The following is an 11,280-nucleotide window of genomic DNA, read 5'->3' as shown; positions in this document are numbered from 1 at the left end:
GGGCCTAATAAATGTATTTCAATTTACCTATTTCCTCTCATAAACTGTAACTCAGTAAAATCTTTGAAATTGTTGCATTTTATATTTCTGACCAAAGAACTTTTGGAAAGCTGGGCAGTGATTGGTAGATGGGTAACAATGACAAATTGGACAATAAATATCTCTTTAAAGATGGTCAAGTTAATAACGATGCTGTGGGTGATGTATTAAACCACCCAGACACATCGCTGTGGGTGATGTATTAAACCACCCAGACACATCTAAGATGCAGTCGTCCATCTGAACTGACATGCAGGACAGGAAGGAAACTGCTTAGGGATGTCACCATGATGCCATTGTTGGTTTTAAAACAGCTACAGAGTTTTTAATGGCTGTGATGGGAGAAAACTGAGGATGGATCAACATCATACACTGAACACAAATAGAAATACAAAAAGGTGCTGGTACTCATTCTGGGTGCTCTTACTGTTTACATTTAGTTGCAGGAACTCTGCATTACTTTTGCGCTTATTATTCTATGAGTGGTGAATGAACTAAAGCAGTTGAACGTTTTTGAGGTGATGCAATGTGAATAAGCGTTAAATATTTCGCCCTTCCTGTGGTTTCCAGCACAACGCTAGCCCGCCCCCCTCCACCCTCATGGAATCCCCGGATTGCGCCTCTTCCAGTAGGGCCTTACTACTGGGTCTGAAGAGGTTGTCTGTGCGCTTGGTCGACTGCAGGAAAACACTGGGGCTGAGTCGAACTATGAGAGTACGAGACGTGGAGAAGGCGGGAGATTTAACTGATCAAAGTAAGTAGGAGGTTTTTATTATAGGATCAGAAACACAATTTGCTTTTTTGCAGTGTTTAATTTGCATTGTTTAATTTGCAGTGTTTACTTCAACCTTCACATTCCGTAATAAAGTGAAACATTTTGTGGAAAGATAAGAGGATGTTGCAAAGATGGTGTATATACCCTATTCACCCATCTTTTACAATAGTATATATTTTTTCACACTTGAAATTGCATCGAAGTGTGTAGCTGCATTCACGGATGTTCTCGTTCACACAGGAGAGAGACGTGACTGTTGTGGATCCTCTGGGGAGTCTCAACATCCTGATACTGACGAGGCAGCACCTCTCTAGATCGGAAACACTTCAAGAAAACACCAGGGGAGACCCACCGGGAAACAAACCTCACAGCTACCCTGACTGTGAGAAGAGTTGCAACTCTTCCTCAAAACTTAAAGTACACTAGCGAACACATACAGGAGAGAAACCATACGGCTGTGTTAAATGTGGGAACAGCCCTGACTGCACACAAGAGAACACACACTAGAGAAAAACCTTACAGCTGCTCCCATTTGTAGTAAGATGTTCTCTAAAATGGGAAATCTGATAGTACACCAATGAACACAGAGAAGAGAAACCGTACCACTGCTCCAACTATGGAAAGAGTTTTGCTGACTCAAGAAACCTGAAAGTTAATCAGAGAGCACACACTGGAGTGAAACCTTACCACTGCACACGATGGGAAGAGTTTTCACAATCGAGTGCTTAAAGTGATTTTTCAGCATGACTAAATGTATTTCTCTATCACTGGGTTTTATAGCATGGCTTTAAATGCGTAGTGATATGAGCTCTCTGTGTGGGGAGGTTTGGGGAGAGGTTGGTACACGCATGATGATTTTCTATAGTTTCATTTACTTCTAGCTGAATCATGCCTGTTCTAACAATATATTCACATGTTTACAAAGTATGAATAAAGTAAAAAAATAAAATAATACATCTGCTTGCAACTTTATTACATTTAATTTCATGAAACTTTTGTGTTTTTAACTTTCATTTATTTTTTATATTTTTTAAAGCTCCTAATTATAAAATCAGAACTTGTACACAAATAAAGAAGAGTCTGATTCAGGGTGGGAAAACAGGAAGTGACGATAACGTTGGGTTTCTTATGTTTAGTGTTCTTGTAGGTCAGATGTCCAGTAGGGTGGAGAGAGGAGTGTACTTCTAATATATTACTTGTTCTCTAAAGAAAGCAATAGAAGTCTAGACTAGCCTGAGTGATTAAGGAGCAATGCTGAATCCTGGCCCATCTTATGGCTGATCGATCTAGACTAACGTGCGGTTAAGGCCGCCAAATATTTGGTATTGAACAGGAAATTACTGTCTTGTGACAAAACTAGATACTTTTCCCTCACTGGTTGCTTTGATGAAAGTAATTTTGTCCTTACACTGTACACAGACATTTACAATCGACATGAATATAAAACACAAAATTGTCCGCCTTTGGTCCTGGATATTTACTGGATTTGTAGACTTTTGTTCCAGCCCAACAGTAACAGACCTCATTACATAAGAAGCATTTTACAATTGTCATTTTTTTTAATCCTTCTTAAATGTTTATTAATGGGGCTAGGGGGCAGTATTTTCACGGACGGATAAAAAGCATACCCGATTTAAACTGGTTACTACTCTTGCCCAGAAACGAGAATATGCATATAATTAGTAGATTTGGATAGAAAACACTCTAAAGTTTCTAAAACTGTTTGAATGGTGTCTGTGAGTATAACAGAACTCATATGGCAGGCCAAAACCTGAGAAGATTCCATGCAGGAAGTGCCCTGTCTGACAATTTGTTGTCCTTCTGTTGCATCTCTATCAACATTACAGCATCTGTGCTGTTACGTGACACTTTCTAAGGCTTCCATTGGCTCTCTAAAGCATTCAGAAAGCGGAATGACGTGTCTCCTGTCTCTGGGCAAAGTACAGCAGCAGAGATGGTAAGTGGCCTGCCTGGGGACAGTGAGACTGAGATGCACGGTCACGAGACTTCTCCATTTTTTTCTTTCAGTCTTTGAATGAATACAACGTTGTCCGGTTGGAATATTATCGCTATTTTACGAGAAAAATTGCATAAAAATTGATTTTAAACAGCGTTTGACATGCTTCTAAGTACGGTAATGGAATATTTTGACATTTTTTGTCACGAACAAAACGGAGGTATTTGGATATAACTATGGATTATTTGGAACCAAAACAACATTTGTTATTGAAGTAGAAGTCCTGGGAGTGCATTCTGACGAAGAACAGCAAAGATAATACATTTTTTCTTATAGTAATTCTGAGTTTAGGTTGCCCCAAACTTGGTGGGTGTCAAAATAACTAGCCGTGATGGCCGAGCTATGTACTCAGAATATTGCAAAATGTGCTTTCGCCGAAAAGCTATTTTAAAATCTGACATAGCGTTTGCATAAAGGAGTTCTGTATCTATAATTCTTAAAATAATTGTTATGTATTTTGTCAACGTTTATCATGAGTAATTTAGTAAATTCACCGGAAGTTTTTCGTGCGTATGCTAGTTCTGAACATCACATGCTAATGTAAAAAGCTAGTTTTTGATATAAATATGAACTTGATTGAACAAAACATGCATGTATTGTATAACATGATGTCCTAGGAGTGTCATCTGATGAAGATCATCAAAGGTTAGTGCTGTATTTAGCTGTGGTTTTGGTTTTTGTGACATATATGCTTGCTTTGAAAATGGCTGTGTGATTATTTTTGGCAGGGTACTCTCCTGACATAATCTAATGTTTTGCTTTCGCTGTAAAGCCTCTTTCAAATGGTGTAAAATAGTCATATGTTTGAGAAATTGAAGTTATAGCATTTTTGAGGTATTTGTATTTCGCACCACGCGATTCCACTGGCTGTTGACTGGACGCTAACGTCCCACTGGCCCAGAGAGGTTAAAGTTGTCTTCATTAGTAGCTGTAGCCTAGCCGACTGTGCCGTTCTCTTAGGTTATAAGGTCAACAGGTGAATGACGTTCTGTTCTCTTAGGTTATAAGGTCAACAGGTGAATGACGTTCTGTTCTCTTAGGTTATAAGGTCAACAGGTGAATGACGTTCCTTACGTGGCCAATAGAAAGGAGGAGGAGCTGTAACCTCTAACATAAAAAAAAAAAATCTAACTCGACAAGTCAATTAAGAACAAATTCTTATTCACAATGACGGGTTAAATGCCTGTAAGATCGACAGATTTTTTTTTACCTTGTCAGCTCGGGGATTCGATCCAGCAACCTTTCAGTTACTGGCCCAACGCTCTAACCACTAGGTTACCTGCCGACCCCTACTTCACGTTCCCACTATGCACATAGAATAGGAAACTATGTGAATTATATTACCGTTACTGTATTATGTTAAAGAATTCAGACCAGCCTTACTGATTGAACTTTCATAAACTGCAATTCTCTATCACTGGGTTTTATCATGTGAAACTAAATAGGTAAATATATGGGTGTGTGGGAGGGAGGGAGAAGGTTGGTAGACGTATCTTATTCCATTTACTCCTGGTTGAATGATGCCTGAGTGGCTGTTCTAACAATATGTTCACATGTTTACACGAATAAAAAGGAGCCATATTCCAGGATGGGGAAAGGGAAGTGATATTAGACCTATGTTCGGTTTATTTATATAAATCTATACTCGACTACTCTGGCCTGGTCTGTGTTTGTTTTTTTGGGGGGGGTGAGTCAAAGCAGACGTTATTGCCTTGCTGAAAAAGTATAACCTTCACTAGCGGAGTACTCAGCTCTCAAACTACAAAGTACAGCTCAAACTACAAAACCCAGGGCAACTAACTGAACGTCGTGAAGGATCTAGCTACGCATGGTAGTTATTTGATACGTGGAACGTCGGACAGAGACTTGCTAGTAGCTACACAGCTAACTATAGCCATGGATCAGGTGAGTTATCTAGCTTGCTGTCTAGCAATGTTACTCGTTTATTCTGTTGTGGGTTCTGCTCTGACGATAGATTTACTTAAATTAAAATGTGCAGTGTCAAAATAATCCCCCATAGTTAGGGTAGCTATTTTATCATTAATCGCCATTTTATGCATCCGACCCTGGCTCTGACCGATTTACTAGTTATCTCGGCATTTAGCTTATTCCCCTGGAAGGTGGAACAGATTCTCACTCACTATCTGGCCTAGTGGCAAAGACAGAAGCCCCATTTAGTTCAACTATTTATTTTCTTAAAATCAGAAAAAAGCCTAGCCTTAACAACACTGCTAACCCTAACCTTTAATTAAAGGCGCTACACCTAATTTATCCCCTATGTGGAAGCTAGGTGAATTACAACAGCACGAGGCTTCATTCAAAACAAATCTCCTCCTCCCTTTTCCACTGTAACATGGCGGAGACTTGCTCTTGAGCCTTTTCCTTTCGGTTTTGGTCCACCAGCTGCAAACATCTGTTATTGAAAATATATTTCACAGCGATTTCGATTGTAAAATGATTCCCTACGTTATTCAGTGCTTGTATTCAAGCACAAACTGAAATTGAGCAAACAGTGTTGAATTTTACCAACCAGGAAAGGACTATTTCTACATTGGGCGCTTGACCCGATTTCCACTATATAACACAAACACAAAACAGCTTTCCCATTTTGACAACAGATGCAGGACGGGTGGGAGAAATTAATAGGCGAATATCACAGCCAATCACAACACTGGCGGGTAAGTAATACTGTGAAACACTATCATTCCACTATTACTGCAGATATACGAAGGACATTTTCACAAATTAGAATGCAAAAAAATATGTGTAGCACCTTTTAAGACCAAAACCCAAGTGTTTGTTTTCATACATTTCTATGATCTACCCTTTGACTTTGCAGCTTGGCCATCTAGTGGGAAAGGGAGAGGCTATACGGACACGCCTGCTGCCCAAATTAATGATGTATGTCATGCAGCTGAAAGTCGTGGAGACGATTTGATTCGGGTTCAGTCAGGCGTCCTGAAGAGCCCTTCCCCACTTCCCAGCAAGCTCGTTTCTGCCCGCTAGCTGGCAACAACAACATGGCGCTAGTTAAAACTTGTCACAGAAAGTAATGTTTATTTTGATGGGTGAGGGAGAAATAGCTTGTGGTAGTAACCTGGATGTCACCATGACCAATTAGCTAATGTATCGACAAGCCGGTGTGAATCAGTAGTGCAACGGGGCTGTTTGGAGGTGCTTGATAGCAGCTTACATGAGAAATAACTTGTTATAGTGGTTGTAAACCACCTGGATATCACCGTGATAGTCTACTGCTCAGTCGGGAGAGTTTCCTTTGCAAGCCGGTAACACGAAAACACATGTGGCAGTGTCCTCCTGCTGACCGCAGAAAGGAGAGAGAGGGAAGTAGCTAGATACTGTAGCCAGTATCATGCCAGGGTGAAGTGCATTTATTGTAATGATTTTTACTGAAAATGTAAAACTACGGCATTAACGTCTATTCAAATAAATAAATACTAACAATTACTCTGATTTAAAAAACGGAATGATTCTGAACACGCTCCCAAGTCCCAACTTCAACAGACAAGTTTCAAATTCTGTCTGACGTTGCTACCCACAACTACAAACTAGCTAGCTGGGAAGGGCTCATCAGGACGGCTGACTGAACAGAATCTGTTTGTCTCCACTCAAATCTCGCAGTGGAAACGCGAACGTCAACTAGCCTATTGTATAACTCAGGACAACTTTAGAGCTCCATTTTGTCCCACAGTGCTAGAGTCAATAGAATACCCCTAAATGACCGTTTGAAAATGACTAATACAACCAAGCTTTTGTTTGGCTACAGTGTCATCAAAGATGGTTTAGTATGAAGATATGTAGAAACTGCTTCTCCACTAGAAATCCCTGATCATGCTTATAGACGATATCATGGCGTTGTTGGCTACCTAACCTCATGTGCAGAAGCACATCATCAAAGCATTGAGATGCAGTAAATTCTGTGGTGAGTGTCCAGGGGGGCTGTATGGAACGTGAATTATCATTAAACATTCCTCCCCTCCTGTGGTTTCCAGGACAATGCTAGCCCGCATCCCTCCGCCCTCCCAGAATCCCCGTGTAGTGCCTCTTCTGGTAGCGCCTTACTGCTGGGTCTGAAGAGGGTGACTGTGCGGCTGGTCGACTGCAGGAAAACAACGGGGCTGAGTGGAACTACGAGACGAGGAGACAAGGAGGAAGAGGGAGATTTGACTGATCAAAGTAAAAGACTGCTGGGTCTGAAGAGGGTGTCTGTGCGGCTGGTCGACTGCAGGAAAACAACGGGGCTGAGTGGACCTGTGAGAGGAGGAGGAGGAGAAGAAGATGACGACGAGGGAGATTTGACTGATCAAAATAAGTAGGATGTTTATGTAGGAGCAGAATGTGTTTACTTTGGACTTCAACTTACACATTATTAATAACTTGAAGAAGATGCAGAAGAAGCAGCTGCTATCCTACTAGGAGCATGAAAAACGACTCATCTCCTGGCGGCACACATTGAAAATAAAATGTTTTTGTAATAAATATTCTGCACTGGCATTTGAACAAAATACAAATATTCTGACCATTATGAAAAACTTCATTGTGTAGTAGATCATAAATAATCCTTAAATGTGATTAGGAAGTGGAATCTGGACCAGTGGTGAGAATTCTCATTGAACATAAACATGATTAGGAAGTTGAATCTGGACCAACAGATCTTACAGGAAGTACAGGTCGTAAAAACATTGTCTTGAGACACCATGACACGTCAAGACATTAGAAAACGATATTTAGAGAAGTGTCTTCAAGACATTTTCTAGGCTCTTCCCGACAGCTAAAGGGATTCTCTACTTTACGCTCAGTCTCTGCTCTACTCATTTGGCTAATCAGAGAACAGGCTACTCTGGAAAGAATTGTTAAATCAAAGCTCAATCAATGTCCTCAAGATCACATAATGATAGAATTCTACATAACAGAACCGAATATAAACAGAACACAAAGAGACTGTGTGTGTGTGTAAAGTAGAGAAACCCGTACATCCACATGCGCAGAAGCTTCAGGACATTTAGCTGTCGGGAAGAGGGGTCCAGAAAAGTCAGACCTGTAGCCACTCCGTTTTTTATATTAGTGGTTTGAGAGATGCCATAAAATGTTTTAAGACATACATTTTGAAGACATGTCTTGAGACATAATGGCATCTTAAGATGTCTTTAAAAAAGTATATGTCTTGGAAGTGTCTCAAGATGTCTCAACTTGTGATGGCTGGGTATGTAGTTTTCTAAACGATCAGAAGCACATTTTCGCAGTCTTCACTTTGGACTTCCATAGTCCGATTGTGTTAGAAAACCACGTTGGTGAAAGGTGGTAATAAAGGGAACAAAGACGGTGTGATGAACATTTCCATATCTTCTGTCGGTGGCTTTTATCCTTTTATGGAAATAGGGAGAACGTGCATTTTATAGCTAATAAAAGTCTTGAACAAATTGTTGACAGTTCTGAATAACTTAAACATCAGCTCTTTGCTGTATTCGTTGAGTCTTTCTCTAGTCATGTTTTTAAAAGTTTTGAAATCTCACAATATCCACTTTGCTGTGCGTTCGAGGTTTCTTTTTACAGTCTATGGCTCGTGGAAACTGCAGACACAGTGATCTGAGCTATCTGATTGGCCAGTGGTAGGCCTATAGGTGCACTTGATTTGCTCTCTGGGCCTGTCAGGTAGGCATATTTCTACCTTCAAACACATTAAATGGTTAAAAATGGGAACACTTTGCCTTCCCTGTGCTAGGGCTGTTGAATTTGGGTGCACATACAACCAACAGTGCGCAACGAATAAAAAATAAATAGGAACAGGTTTTATCTTAGTTTTTTTTTACAGAAATGTTTAGTGATCAACTAGGAATGCCTTGGAGATCGACCAGTCGGTGACCACTGTAGTAAGATGTTCTCTCAATTGGCAAGTCTGAAAAGACACCAGCGGAGACGCACACTGGAGAGAAGCCATACCACTGCTCTGACTGTGGAAAGAGTTTTGCTGACTCAAGAAGCCTGAGACTTCACCAGACAACACACACTGGAGAGAGTTTTTCACAATCAAGTGAGCTTAAGGTTCACCAGCATAAGATATCAACTTAAGAAACACAGAGGAGAAGCCTTACTTCTGCTCTGGATGTGGGAAATGCTTTTCACAATCATAAGCATTAAAGACAAGAGAACACACAGTGGAGAGAAGCCTTAACACTGCTCAGGCTGGAAAGAGTTTTTCACAATCAAGTGGGCTTAAAGGTCACCAGCGAACACACACGGGTGGAGAAAAAAATATGACATTAAACACCAGTTTTCCCTTTTAAAAAGTTTAACTACAGACCCCTCAGAGCTTTTTACAGTAATGTTTTCCTCATTGAAATAAGAGCCATGTTTATACCTGGTGCTATCATGTGTTTCCTTTGTCCTGAACTTGTCCACATTCTGATTTGTGTCCACATTTACACAGACAAGTAAAATAACTGATTAGCAGCAACATTTCCTGAGGTAGTTTGGGACAAATTGATTGGCTGGATCAAAGCTTACTGACAGGCCAGTGGGCAGGGTTTACAGGTGAGCGTGAAATAAGAAAAGGAGTGTCTGCGGAGCTGACTTTTACGGGATCTTTAGTCCACTGGATCCTGATGCTTTACACTATATATTCTCTGTTCTCTATTACACAGGTGGCAAACGGGGGGCGAGTGTCTGTGTGTTATCACTCCTGCCTTGTACTTAATTAATAAATTAAGGTCACTGATTAGTAAGGAATTCCCCTCACCTGGTTGTCTAGGGCTTAGTTGAAAATAAAAACCAAAAACCAGCAGACACTAGAACCTCTATGGAATGAGTTGGACACCCCTGGTCTACTACGTGTAAAGAACAAACAACGGGTGGTTCTCCTTTGATGAATGGTGCTCCTTTAATGAAGTTAGATCAAAGCTGAATGGTGCTCCTTTAATGAATGGTGCTCCTTTAATGAAGTTAGATCAAAGCTGAATGGTGCTCCTTTAATGAATGGTGCTCCTTTAATGAATGGTGCTCCTTTAATGAAGTTAGATCAAAGCTGAATGGTGCTCCTTTAATGAATGGTGCTCCTTTAATGAATGGTGCTCCTTTAATGAAGTTAGATCAAAGCTGAATGGTGCTCCTTTAATGAATGGTGCTCCTTTAATGAATGGTGCTCCTTTAATGAAGTTAGATCAAAGCTGAATCCATGTCTGCAAGATCACATGATACACAGCAAAATACACAGGTAGGCTTTGGTACAGTAACACCATCTGCTCTAAAATTCACTGTACATCATTCAAAACAACACTGTACATAACTGCATGGTTGGTATGCAGATGCTGCATGCATGTTTTACACATAAAACTTGAATTATAATTCACCATTGAATGCGGTGGTGTTTTGGCTTACAGTAATGTTATACTACGCTGCTATTATATTTCTATGTATGTATGTAGTTCTGTCCTTGAGCTGTTCTTGTCTATTAATGTTCTGTATTATGTCATGTTTCATGTTCTGTGTGGACCCCAGGAAGAGTAGCTGCTGCTTTTGCAACAGCTAATGGGGATCCTAATAAAATACCAAATATACACAGGTTGAAACCAACAAGCTTGTCAGTTCCAATCCCAGTCACACCTTTTGTTTTCCAACTTGATCGAACATTCGTAACTAATCCCATGTCAAATCTACTGCTGTTCTAATCTACCTTCTGACTGGCGCTGGGATAGGGAGGCTAAGGTCACAGGTTATAATCTTGCTGATGCCCAATCTCAAAACGATTTATCAGTTCGTCATTGCGGTAAAAACACATTTCACTCATATTGTTAGTCAATGTCTTTTTTTTATTTATTTACAATTTGGGAGTAATAGATAACTGAATAACTCTACATGTACACCGGCACAGCAATAAAGAAAATGTAGTCTTTTGAGGAAACCCGAAACGACAAGATACTATTCCCATAGGACTCTGGTCAGATGTAGTGCACTATATGTCCTTGAGAATAGGGTTTCATTTGGGACTACGACTGTATCTTTATATATATGTCCTAGAGAATAGGGTTCCATTTGGGACTACGACTGACTATGGCTTTATATATGTCCTAGTGAATAGGGTTCCATTTGGGACTAGGACTGATTATAGCTTTATATGTTCTAGTGAATAGGGTTCTATTTCAGACTACGACTGCAGCTTTATATATAAACACATACTACCGTTCAAAAGTTTGGGGTCACTTAGAAATGTCCTTGTTTTTGAAAGAAAAATACATTTTGTCCATTAAAATAATATCAAATTGATCAGAAATACAGTGTTGACATTGTTAATGTTGTAAATGACTATTGTAGCTGGAAACGGCTGATTTTGTATGGAATATCTACAGAGGCCCATTATCAGCAGCCAATCACCCTGTGTTCCAATGGCACGTTAGAGCCAGTTTGCGCTGTTCTGTGAAAGGAGTAGTACACAGTG

This window comes from Salmo salar, chromosome ssa02 (assembly GCF_905237065.1).
Source record: "Salmo salar chromosome ssa02, Ssal_v3.1, whole genome shotgun sequence".
Taxonomy (NCBI): Eukaryota; Metazoa; Chordata; class Actinopteri; order Salmoniformes; family Salmonidae; genus Salmo; species Salmo salar.
This window is presented reverse-complemented; position numbering follows the sequence as displayed.